Here is a 13063-nt window from a genome sequence, read left to right on the forward strand (position 1 = left end):
CGTTTCCACGGAGCCATGACAGGAATTCCTGATATGCTTTTATACTGCAAAATGATTACTACTATAGCAATAAGTAAAGCCCCCATCACCTCACATAATTATCATTTCTTATTTTGTAGTGAGGACATTTAAGATTTACTTTCTTAGTAAGTGTCACATATACAACATAGTATTGTTAACTATAATCACCATTCTGTGCCTTATATCTCCCAAATTTATGTCTCTTATAACTGAAAATTTGTACCCTCTGACCAACATCTTCCTATTTCACCAAACCTCTAGTCTCTGAAAGACAGCATTCCATTTTCTGCTTCTATGAGTTTAGATTTTTTTAGATTCTACATGTAAGTGATATCACAGAGTATTTGTCTTTCTCTGACTTATTGCACTTAGCATAATGCCTTCAAATTCCATCCATGTTGCAAATCTCATTGCTGAATAATATTCGTGTGTGTGTGTGTGTGTGTGGTGTGTATTCCACATCTTCATTATCCATTCATTTGTCAGTGAATACACAGATTCTTTCCAAATTGGATCTTGTGAATAGTGCTACAATCAACATGGGAGTATAAATATAATTTCAAGATCCTAATTTTATTTCCTTTGTATATATATTCAGAAAAGATAAAAAGCGTTGACAGGAATGTGGAGAAAAGAGAACACTTGTGCACTGTTGGTGGGAATATAAATTGGTACAGCTACTATGGAAAATTGTATGGAAGTTTCTCCAAAAAATCAAGAACAAAGTGCTGTATTTTGAGGTGCCATATCCTGATCCCCTTCATTCTCAAACTACGTTTTATTGATTTGATATTATTGGATTCTAGTTTGAAAATGCCTTGAAAATAAGGAAGAAGTCCCTTTAAAAAATATGTTAATTAAACATTCTGGGGGGTCCTTAAGCAGAGCTCTATTTCCTCTCAAATGTCTTAAGAAGGATACAGAAATGTTAATATCGAATTTGGGAATGACTTTTTTTCAGCATTACATCTGAAGTATATAACAAAAGTTTACAGTAGTCTTACCTTCACTGATATATATTTGTCTCGGAAATGAGTTAAACTCCCAGAAACATCAGCAATTACTTTAAGAATTATTAGAGTCACAACAGATAGGTTGGTTCCTCGCCTTTGAAAGAGATTATCATGCACTTGCAGTAAGTGCAGATTTTTAATTTGGTCCTTAGTGGCACACCCTTCCTTTGAAGTCTGAGACAACTGTAAACCTTTCAGTGCTCCCAGCAGTCACTTCTCTGATGTCAATCAGCTGAACTTCACTTCTTCTCTGGGATTTCTTTGGCTATTAATACGAACTGTTAATCTAAAAAGATGTAAAACTGTACTTTTAAAAATTTGCAAATCATAAACCAACGCACTAATAGTGTTGCTGAAACTTGGCCACTGTCCACTGGTGCTGAATAGAAATGCGGAGACAGAGTTTTGGGTGAAGGAGAAGATGGCTTTTATTGCTTTGCCAGGCAAAGGATGCCACAGCAGTCTAATGTCTTTTTTTTTTTTTTCCTAATGTCTTAAAGACTGCCCATTGGGAAGAATTGCTAGGAATTTTATAATAAAAAAGAGAAAAACAGGTTGTCAGATAGGAGTCAGGATTGGGACAGATATGCATTCTTTCTTTTGGGGGAATCTTAGTCATCAAAGCCGAATCAGGAGATCTCAGCATGAACATGAGGGCAGTCTTCTGGGTTATTTCACAGAATAACTGTACATGTGAAAAGGCATCTTGATCAGAGATTAGAACAAACTAGGAAAGTTCCTGAATAACATCATGTGCTAATAACCTTTAACCCATAGGCAACTGTGCTCAGGGCGCCTGAACTTTAGCTTACGGGAGATTGTGTGTAGGGTTCAATTAAGCCAGGGAGAAGGATAAGAAAGGACTCCAAGCTGTTCGATTTTAAGGTATTCATTTCTAAAAGAAGTTTAAGGAATATAACTTTTCTCTTACATGTATAAGATGCCTACATCATCATGCATATCCCTTAAGAGGGAACCAGGTTCCTGCTCCAAGGCTGTACTACTTTTGCTTGACTGTTCTTCCTTGTCTTTGCATGCCCTTCATTCTCTGATGAGCAACTGTCTGAATCTTCCCCTCGGAACTCAGGGAAGTTATGGAGGCTGAATGAGGCCCATTGCCTAAGAACAAGAAATGGGGGACAGAGAAAGGCCTTTGTGCCCAGGAGCCCCACAGGGCCCAGCTCAGTTACATTAGGCATAATCCATCAAACATCTACTAAAATGTTATTATAAAATATGTAGAGTTCGGGAAACAGAAACATAGAGAACACAGAAAGAGAATCCAATCTCATGGCAGTAACTGATAAACTTATATGCCCCGATGGAGAAATATTTGCTTTCAGTTTTGTTTTTGTGTGTGTGTGTGTGTGTGTGTGTGTGTGTGGAATAAATATTGATTTAATCTCCTCCAGATAATTAGTGTATTGTCAGAGTATTGGTGTGTGTGTGTGTGTTTTAATAAACTTTTAATTTTACATCAGATTTAGGTGTACAAAAAATTGCTTTAATATTGTGATGGATATTCTAGATTTTTGTATTTTCATAAAAATTTAAAATCGGGAGTTCCTGTCATAGCTCAGGGTTATCAAACTAGACTAATATCCATGAGGACACGGGTTCAATCCCTGGCCTTACTCAGTGGATCAATGATCCGGCATTGCCATGATCTGTGATGGAAGTTGCACCTTCGGGTTGGGTTGGATCCCATGTTGCTGTGGCTGTGGAACAGGCCAGCAGCTATAGCTCTGATTCTAGCTCAATCTGGGAACTTGCATATGCTGCATGTGTGGCCTTAAAAAGACCAAAAAAAAATTAAAATCATTTAATTGATATCCATAGAAGATCTTGCTGAACTTTTGATCGGTATTGCATGAAAAATATAGATCACTTTCAGAAGAGATGACATCATAATGATACTGATATCCATTTATTTCCATCTTTGAGTTATTTCATTGCTTCTTTTTTTTTCATTTTTCTACATGAAGACCTCACATATATTCTGTTATATTTATACCTAAGTATTTCATACATTGGGTTTGGATTATTACAACTGGTATTGCCATTTTAATTGGAATTTCTAATTCCAATTTTTGGGCTTGTAGGTGAGAAAGCAGTAGACTTTTATGTATTGACCTTGTATCCTATTACCTTGCCATACTTACTTATTATTTCAGAAATTTTTTATTCCATCTTTTAGATTTTTGGGGTTTGAATACATACACATTTATGTCGACTTGGAATAAAACCATTTTTGTTCTTTTTTTCCTAATCTGTATGCTTTGTATTCATTTTTAAAGCCTCATTGTACTAGCTCAGAATTGGAGTTCAATGGTAAAAGAGTGGTAAGTCATTGCATCCAAAAGAATAAAATACCTAGGTAAACCTATCTAAAGAGACAAAAGACCTGTACTCTGAAAACTATAAGACACTGATGAAAGAAATCAAAGATGTCACAAACTGATGGAAAGACATACCATGCTCTTGGATTGGAAGAGTCAATATCATCAAAATGACAATACCACCTAAGGCAATCTACAGATGCAATGTAATCCCTATCAAATTACCAAGGACATTTTTCACAGAACTCAAACAAAATATTTTAAAGTTTGTTTGGAAGCACAACAGACCCAGAATAGCCAAAGACATCCTGAAAAAAAAAATGGAGCTGGAGGAATCAGGCCCCCTGACTGCAGACTATACTACAAAGCAACAGTCATCAAAACCATATGGTCCTGGCACAAAGACAGACATATAGATCAGTGGAACAGGATAGAAAGCCCAGAATTAAGCCCATGCACTTACAGTCAACTAATCTATGACAAAGGAGGCAAGAATATACAATGGAGTAAAGACAGCCTGTTTAATAAGTGATGCTTGGAAAATTGGACAGCCACATGGAAAAGAATGAAGTTAGAACACTCCCTAACACCAGACACAAAAATAAACTCAAACTGGATCAAAGACCTAGATATAAGACCAGATACTATAAAACTTCTAGAGGAAAAGATAGGTCAAACACTCTCTGACATAAATGACAGCAGCATCTTCTCAGATCTACCTCTTAGAGCAATGACAATAAAAACAAAAATAAACAAATGAGACTAAAGTAAACTGAAAAGTTTCTGCACAGCAAAGCAAAGGAAACCCTACACAAAACAAAAAGACAGCCCAGAATCAGAGAAAATCTTTGCAAATGAATTGACTGACAAGGGATTAATCTCCAAAATTTATAAATACCTCCTACTGCTCAATACCAAAAAAACAAACAGCCCCATCAAAAAATGGGCAGAAGATCTAAACAGACAGTTCTCCAATGAAGATAATATACAGATAGCCAAAAAACACATGAAAAGATGTTCAACATCACTCATCATTAGAGAAATGCAAGTCAAACCCACTATGAGGTACTACCTTACACCAGCCAGAATGGCCATCATCAAAAAGGCTACACACAATAAGTGCTAGAGAGGGTGTGGAGAAAAAGGAACCCTATGACACTGTTGGTGGGATTGTAATTTGGTGCAACCACTGTGGAAAACAGTATGGAGATGCCTCAGAAAACTAAACATACAACTGCCATTTGATCCAGCAATCACACCCCTGGGCATCTATCCAGAGAAAACCACGACTTGCAAAGACACAGGTATTCCAATATTCATTGCAGCACTGTTTTCAATAGCCAAGACATGGAAACCACCTAAATGTCCATCGACAGAGGAGTGGATCAAGAAGAGGTGGTACATATACATAATGGAATATCACTCAGCCATTAAAAGGAATGAAATGCCAGCATTTTTAGCAACATGGATGGACCTAGAAATTATCATGCTAATCGAAGTCAGTCAGACAATGAGACATCAAAATGCTATCACTGGAGTTCCCGTGGTGGCGCAGTGGTTAATGAATCCAACTAGGAACCATGAGGTTGCGGGTTCGGTCCCTGCCCTTGCTCAGTGGGTTAACGATCCGGCGTTGCCGTGAGCTGTGGTGTAGGTTGCAGACGCGGCTCGGATCCCGCGTTGCTGTGGCTCTGGCGTAGGCCGGTGGCTACAGCTCCGATACGACCCCTAGCCTGGGAACCTCCATATGCCGCGGGAGCGGCCCAAGAAATAGCAACAACAACATCAACAACAACAACAGACCAAAAAAAAAAAAAGACAAAAAGAGACCAAAAAAAAAAAAAAAATGCTATCACTGACACATGGAATCTGAAGAAAGGACAGAATGAACTTCTTTGCAGAACAGATACTGACTCATAGACTTTGAAAAACTTATGGTTTCCAAAGGAGACAGTTTAGGGGATGGCGGGATGCACTGGGGGTATGGGATGGAATATAAAATTGGGTTGTGATGATCATTGTAGAACTATAAATGTAATAAATTCATTGAGTAATAAAAGAAAGAAAGAATGAAAAGAGTGGTAAGAAAAGACATCCATTGCCTGTTCTTAAAATATATTAAGATAAATAAACCCAGGTTCTCATCATTACATGTAGTGTAGGTGTGGTTGTTTTATAGATAATCTTTTATCAAGTTGAGGGAGTTCCTTTCTGTTATTAGTTTCTTAAAGCTATGATAACAAATTACCATAAATTAAGTGGCTTAAAAACACCACTTTATTCTTTCACTCTTCTGCAGGCAAGAAGCCCAAGATCAAGGTGTTAGTAACGCCATGCTACCCATGAGAGATCTAGGAAAGAATCTTTCTTTTCTTCTTCTTGACGTCTGGTGGTTGCTTGCAATTCTTGGCTTTCCTTGGCTTGCATTTGTATCACTCCAGTCTCTGCTTTTGTCCTCAAGTGGTCTCTTCCTTTTGTTCAAATTTCCCACTTTTTATAAAGAAAATTTAGCACTCTGCCCCCCCTCCCCATCCAGTTTGACTACATTTTAACTTAACTGATTATATTTGCAAAAATTCTATTTACAAATAAAGTTTTAGTGAGTGGATATAAATATTTGGGGGACACTATTCATACTCTATTCTAGTTTGATGAGAGATTTTTATTATCATGAATGGGTGTCAGATTTTATCAAATAGTTTTCCTGCATCAACTGATTTGATCATATGGTTTCTCTTCATTATACTGTTAATATAGTGTATTGATTTCATTTTCAGATGTTGAACCACCGCATACCTATAAAAAATTCTGCCTGGTTGTAATGTATAATTTTTATACATTGTTGGGTTTAATGTGCAAATTCTGTGGAGGATTTGTGCATGTCTCTTCATGAGAGACATTTGTCTGTATTTTTCTTTTCCTATAATATTAATTATCTGGTTTTGATACTGGGACAGTACTGGCTTCCTGAAAACAAACGGAATGTGTTCCCTCTGCTTCTGTTTTCTAGAAGAGATACTAGACAAATGGTATTATGTCTTCTTTAAATATTTGCTAAAGTTATAGAGTGAAATCATCTGATATTGGTGCTTTTGTTTTTGGAAGGTTATTAATTACTGATTATAATTCTTTTTTATAGACATAGGACTATTCAGGTAGGTTGTCTTTATCAAGAAATTAGTCCATATTGCCTAAGTTTCCAAATTTGTAGGCAAAGAGTTCCTCATAGTATTTCTATATTACACTACAAATGTCCATGGAATCAGTAGTGATGAACAACCTTTACTTTCTAATATTGGCAATGTGTATTTTCTCTTTAATTATTACTTAGCCAGACTAGAAGCTTATTAATTTTATTGATATTTTTTAAAAAGTAGATTTTGGTTTTATTGATTTTTTAAAAATTTGTTCTTTCATTTTCACTGATTTCTGCATTAATTTTTGTTCTTCCCATCTAATTGCTTAAGGCTTAATTTGCTCTTTTTCCTTTAGTTTCCTAAATTGGAAGCTCAGGTTATGGATGTCACATCTTGTAAATTTTTTCTAATATATGCATGTAATGCTATAATTTCCCTCTATTTCTTTGGTGGATCCTACAAATTCTTATAAGTTGTATTTAATTTTCATTTAGTTATAAATGTTTTATTAATTTCTCTTGATACTGTTGTTAAACTCATAGAATATGTGAAGCATGTTTTAAAATTTTTCATATATTTGGTGATATTCCAGCTATCTATCTGTTATTGATTATTAGATTAAGTCCATTGTGGTCTGAGAATATATCTTATGTAATTTCTACTCTTTTAAATTTGTTAAGGTATGTTTTTGATTTTTTGGCCCCCAGTGTGATTTATCTTGAATGTTCAGAATGTTTTTATAGATTCAGATAAATATGTATTCTGTTGCTGTTAGATGGTGCATTCTATTAAGTCTCAATTAGATCAAGTTCATTGACAGCCCTATTCTAGTCATCTATACTATTTTTCTTCTTCTTGACCTATCAATTATTGACAGAGGGATGTTGAAGTTTCTAACAATAATATGATATAAAAATAATATTATTTCAGTTATATCAGCTTTTGCCACACCTATTTGACATTCTTTAGATGCACAAAGGTTTTACATTGTTTGCCCTTTTGGAAAAATGACTCCTTGATCATTTTTTTGTATTATATAATGTCCCTTTTATTCCTGATACTCTTACTTCTTCTGAAGCCTGCATTATCTAAAATAAATATAGCTAGTCCAGCTTCTTTTGATTCATGAGAGTATAGCTAATTTTTACCATTCCTTTGCTTTTAACCTGAGCCTTACAGTTAAAATATGGTTCTTGTAGATAGCATATAACTGGTTCTGGCCTTTTTTTGCTTTTTAGGGCCGCAACTGTGGCATATACAAGTTCCCAGGCTAGGGGCTGAATCAGAGCTATAGCTGCCTTCCTACTCTAAAGGCACAACAACGCAGGATCCAAGTCATGTCTGCAACCTACACCATAGCTCACAGCAATGCCGGATCCTTAACCCACTGAGCCAGGCCGGGGAGCAAACCTGCAGCTTCATGGATATTAGTCCTATTCTTACCTTGCTGAGCTCCAAAGGGAATTCCTGTGTTTTTTATCTACTCTGAAAATTTCTGGGTTTTTTTTTGTTTGTTTGTTTGTTTTTGCTTTTTAGGTCTGCACTGATGGCATATGGAGGTTCCCAGGGTAGGGATTGAATCGGAGATATAGCTGCCAGTCTACACCTCAGCCACAGCAACACTGGATCTGAGCTGTGTCTGTGTCCTATACCACAGCTCAAGGCAACACTAGATCCTTAACCCAACACTAGATCCCCTTCCAGGGATGGAACTGCATCTTCATGGTTACTAGCTGTATTTGTTTCCACTGCACCACACTGGGACGCCATGAAAATTTCTGTCTTTAATTGATGTATTTATACCATTCGCAATTAATTATAGACATAGTTGGATTAATAGATTCCTTTACTTCCCTATTTTTAACTGAAATTTTATATGATTCCATGTTATCTCCTCTCCAATAACATACCAATCACACTTGTAAAAATTATTAATCTTTTAAATTAGAGGATTCTCAAGAACTTATAATATACATTTTTCAGCTAATCTAAGTCCACTTTCAAATAACTATACCACTTCACCTACAGTGTAGGTATCTTGTAACAATATATTCTAACATTGATGCTTTTTATTTGACATAGCCACATGATATATTAACCAAATATCCTGTTATACTTAGTGCTTTAAAAATCAAGTATATTGCAGATTAAGAATAAGAAAAATAAATGATAGTATACTTATTTTATACTTTTAAAATTTTTATATTTATAGTTTATATTTTTTATATTTTATATTTTATACTTTATTTTTTGATGCTCTTTTCTTTATGCAGATTCATTATTGACCTATATTACTTTCCTTCTGCCTAAAAAATATGTGTGATTATTTATTGCAGGCTGCATATGTAAGTTATACAATCCACCAATTTTTGTTTGTCTCTTTCACTTTTTAAGTATAACTTCACTAAATATAGACTTCTAGGTTAGTGTGTGTGTGTGTGTGTGTGTGTGTGTGTGTGTGTGTGTGTGTTGGGGGGGTGTTTGTTCAACTTTCACTCTCTTTTTCATTCACATGATTTCTGATGCAAAGTCAATTATAATTTTTACTCCTTTCATTCTATGAGTAAGATGTTTTTTATTCCTCCTCTTTCAACATATTTTTTTGGTCTTTTTTCTGCAGTATTCAGTGATATGCCTAGACATCATTTACTGGTATTTATTCTGCCCGGTGATTTCTACTATTAATTTTAAAAAGTTCTTTCCCACTGTTTTTGCAAATATTTCTTCTTCTTCATTCTCTCTTTCTTATATTCTAATATACATATGCTACATTTTTTTCTTTTTTTTTTTTTTTTTTTTTTTGTCTTTTTGCTATTTCTTTGGGCCGCTCCCGCAGCATATGGAGGTTCCCAGGCTAGGGGTTGAATCGGAGCTGTAGCCACCGGCCTACGCCAGAGCCACAGCAATGTGGGATCCGAGCCGTGTCTGCAACCTACACCACAGCTCACGGCAATGCCGGATCCTTAACCCACTGAGCAAGGGCAGGGACCGAACTCGCAACCTCATGGTTCCTAGTCGGATTCGTTAACCACTGCGCCACGACGGGAACTCCGCTACATTTTTTTGAAACTGGTCTACTATTTCTGAATATGCTGTTGTGTTTTTAATTCTTTTTTTCCTCTTTCAATTTCAGTTTTGGAAGTTTCTATTGACATGTTTTTCAGTTTGCTCATTCTTTTCTTTGTCATGTGTTATCTAGCAAAGAGTCCCTTGAAGGTATTCTTAATTTCTGGGAGAGCTTTTGATTTCTAAGATTTTCTTTTCATTCTTCCTTAGAGTTTCTATTTTTCTGCTTATATTATTCATCTGTTCTTGTATGCTATCTACTTTTTTCATTAGCATTCTTAACATATTTATATTTATTTTAAACTCCCTTTTAATAATTCTAACATCAAAAATCAAGTGTAATTCTGGTTCTTATGATTGCTTTTGTCTTTCATATTGTGTTCTTTTGGTATGACTTGTAATTTTTGTTGAAAAATAGACATGTTTTTAGGGTAGTAGGGAACTAAAGGATTTACGTTAATTCTGGCTAGGAGTTGAGCTATATTTATTGTTTCTTGTAGCTATAGGTACCAGAGTTTTTCATATCAACAAACCAAAGAATAAAATCATATGATCATATCCACGGATGCAAAAAGAGCTTTTGAAAAAAATTCAACATCGATTTACAATAAAAACTCTTAAGAAAGTGGGCATCAAGTGGATATATCTTAACATAAGAAAGACAGTATATGACAAACACAGCTAATATCATACTCTACAGTGAAAAGCTGAAAGTATTTCTTCTAAGACCAGAAACAAGGCAAGGATACCCTCTCTTTCCAATTTTATTCAAAATAATTTTAGAAGTCCTAGCCACAGCAATCAGACAAGAAAAAAGAAATGAAAAGCATCCAAATTGGAAAGGAAGAAGTACAATTGTTACTATTTACAGATGACATGATGCTTTACACTGAAAACCCTACAGACTCCACCAAAAAACTAGTAGAATAAATGCATTCTGTAAAGCTTCAGAATGCAAAATTAATATACAGAAATTTGTAGCATTTCTATAACAATCTATTAGAAAAAAATTAAGTAAATAGTTCCACTTACAATTATTTCAAAAATTATAAACTATTTGGATAAATTTCACCAAGTATGTGAAAGATCTATAACTCTTAGAAACATAAGAAACTGATAAAAGGAAATTAAAGATATCAAAAATAAACAGAAAGATTATGCTGTAGTCATGGATTGGAAGAATTAATAATGTTGAAATGTCTATTCTTCACAAAGCTGCCTACAGATTCAATATAATCCTTATCAAAATACCAACGGCATTTTTTTTATAGAACTGGAACAAATAATCCTAGAATTTGTATGGAACCTTGAAAGACCCTGAATAAGGACTTAAATGGACATTTTCCCAAAAATGACATACTGATGGCCAACAGACACATGAAAAGATACACAACACCACTGATCATCAGAGAAATTCAAATCAAAAACCACAATGAGATATCACCTGACACCTGTCAGAATGGCTCTTATCAAAAAGACAGAAAATAACAAGCATTAGTGGGAATAAGGAGGATCAGGAACTCCTGTGCACTGTAAGTGAAAATGTAAACTTGTGCAGATCCTATGAAAACAGTATGGGGTTTCCTCAAAAAATTAAAAATAAAACTACCATACAATCAGGCAAATCCACTTCTGTGTATTTTTCTGAAGAAAATGAAAATACTAATTTGAAAAGAAATATGCACTTCTATGTTCACTGCAGCACTATGTAATAGCTAAGATATGGAAGTAACCTAAGTGCCCATCAATACATGAATAGGTTAAAGAAATGTAGTGCATATATACAATGCAATGTTATTCAGGCATGAAAAAGAATGAAATCTTGCCATATGTGATGATATAGTTGGACCTAGGGAGTATTATGCTAAGTTAAATAAGTCAGGTAGAGAAAGACAAATACCATATGATCTCACTTAGGTGTGGAATCTAAAATCAAAATAAATGAATCACAAAATATTAACAGTCTTAGAGAAAATCGGTGGGTGCCTGAGGGAAAGACAAAAGGGAACTGGGCAAATAAGTAAAGGGGATTAGGAGATACAAACTTCCATTTATAAGATAAATAACTCATAGGAATGTAATATGCAGCAAGGAAATATAGTCAAATGCACTATAGTAATTTTGTATGGTGGCAGAGATGACTGGACTTGTGATCATTTTGTAATATATTTGACTGTTGAATCACTATGCTATACACCTGAAATAACATAATGCTGTATGCAACTATACTTCAATAACAAAAAGATTATTTTGTCCACAGATTCTATCCATTAAAATAATGTTGTTTAAATTTAAACAATAGAATCAAAGAATACCAGTTCGGGAAGGAGCCATTTATATCATTTAATATAAGCATTTTTAATTATGGATAAATAAACTGAAATGCAGGGGACTATTTTCTCAAAGTGAGAAAGGTACGGGATTCGGAAAGTGGAATTGAGAATATCTATTAGTTTCTGTTTCCTTCTGATATCCAACTGAAATTAAAAAAAAAGAATTTATACTATGAAACAAAGTCTCAACTGTCACAATACCATTTTATTTTGATTCATATCAAGTCCAAAACAGATGTTCCTATTTGTGGGGTAGATTTCCTATGATTACGTTCTGTGTAGAGCACAGAAGTCATTCCCTTCATCTTAAACTTCTGGCAGGCAGATGGGACCATGGAGAAGTTTATTTGGCATTGGTAAATGTTCTCTATACACTAGTTTTCTTTATGTCTTTACTTATTCACGTATTTTTATGAAATATATATACACACATAATATATGTATATTAATAATATTAGTTTATTGTTAACCATGAGGACTATAGACACATGTATATATATCTTATAAATATACCTTAAATATAAATATTTAAGGTATATGTGTGTGTAGATATGTATATTCCTAGTGATTAACACTACACTAATAGTATTTATTTTGTTTATAAAGAAAAGTTTTAATCTGGGTCTGGGTATGGCCAACACATACTGAAAGCAATATAATCCAGAAAAATCATATATTATACTTACAAGATCCTCAAATGCAGAAAACAAAAAGGGATATGCCTCAACAACAAATTTCCACTATATTAGGTAACTGTAACATCTAATTTTCCACTGTTTGAGGAGTTGATGAAAAATATAACATTAAAACTGACATAGAAATAAAGCCTTAAGATACTATCACAACCATCTTGTATATATACCCTGATTCTTCCCATAGTCTTTATTATTAATTTGTTTTTATATTTTTAAACTGGAATGGGGTAGATCTTTATCTAATATATGAAATAACAAAGATTATTTCTGTTCATAAAATGGTGAACTATATCAATATGATAAAATCACAATAAGGACAAATGGGGCCAAAATGCGACTAATACTTAAGCAAAATATGTCTAAATGCATGGAGTATAATCTCAGAAATATGCATGAAAGATCACTTGTTATCCTCATTTTAAAGGTGAAGCAAAGGAGACTCAAACAGAGACCTTACTT

This window comes from Sus scrofa, chromosome 5 (assembly GCF_000003025.6).
Source record: "Sus scrofa isolate TJ Tabasco breed Duroc chromosome 5, Sscrofa11.1, whole genome shotgun sequence".
Lineage (NCBI taxonomy): Eukaryota > Metazoa > Chordata > Mammalia > Artiodactyla > Suidae > Sus > Sus scrofa.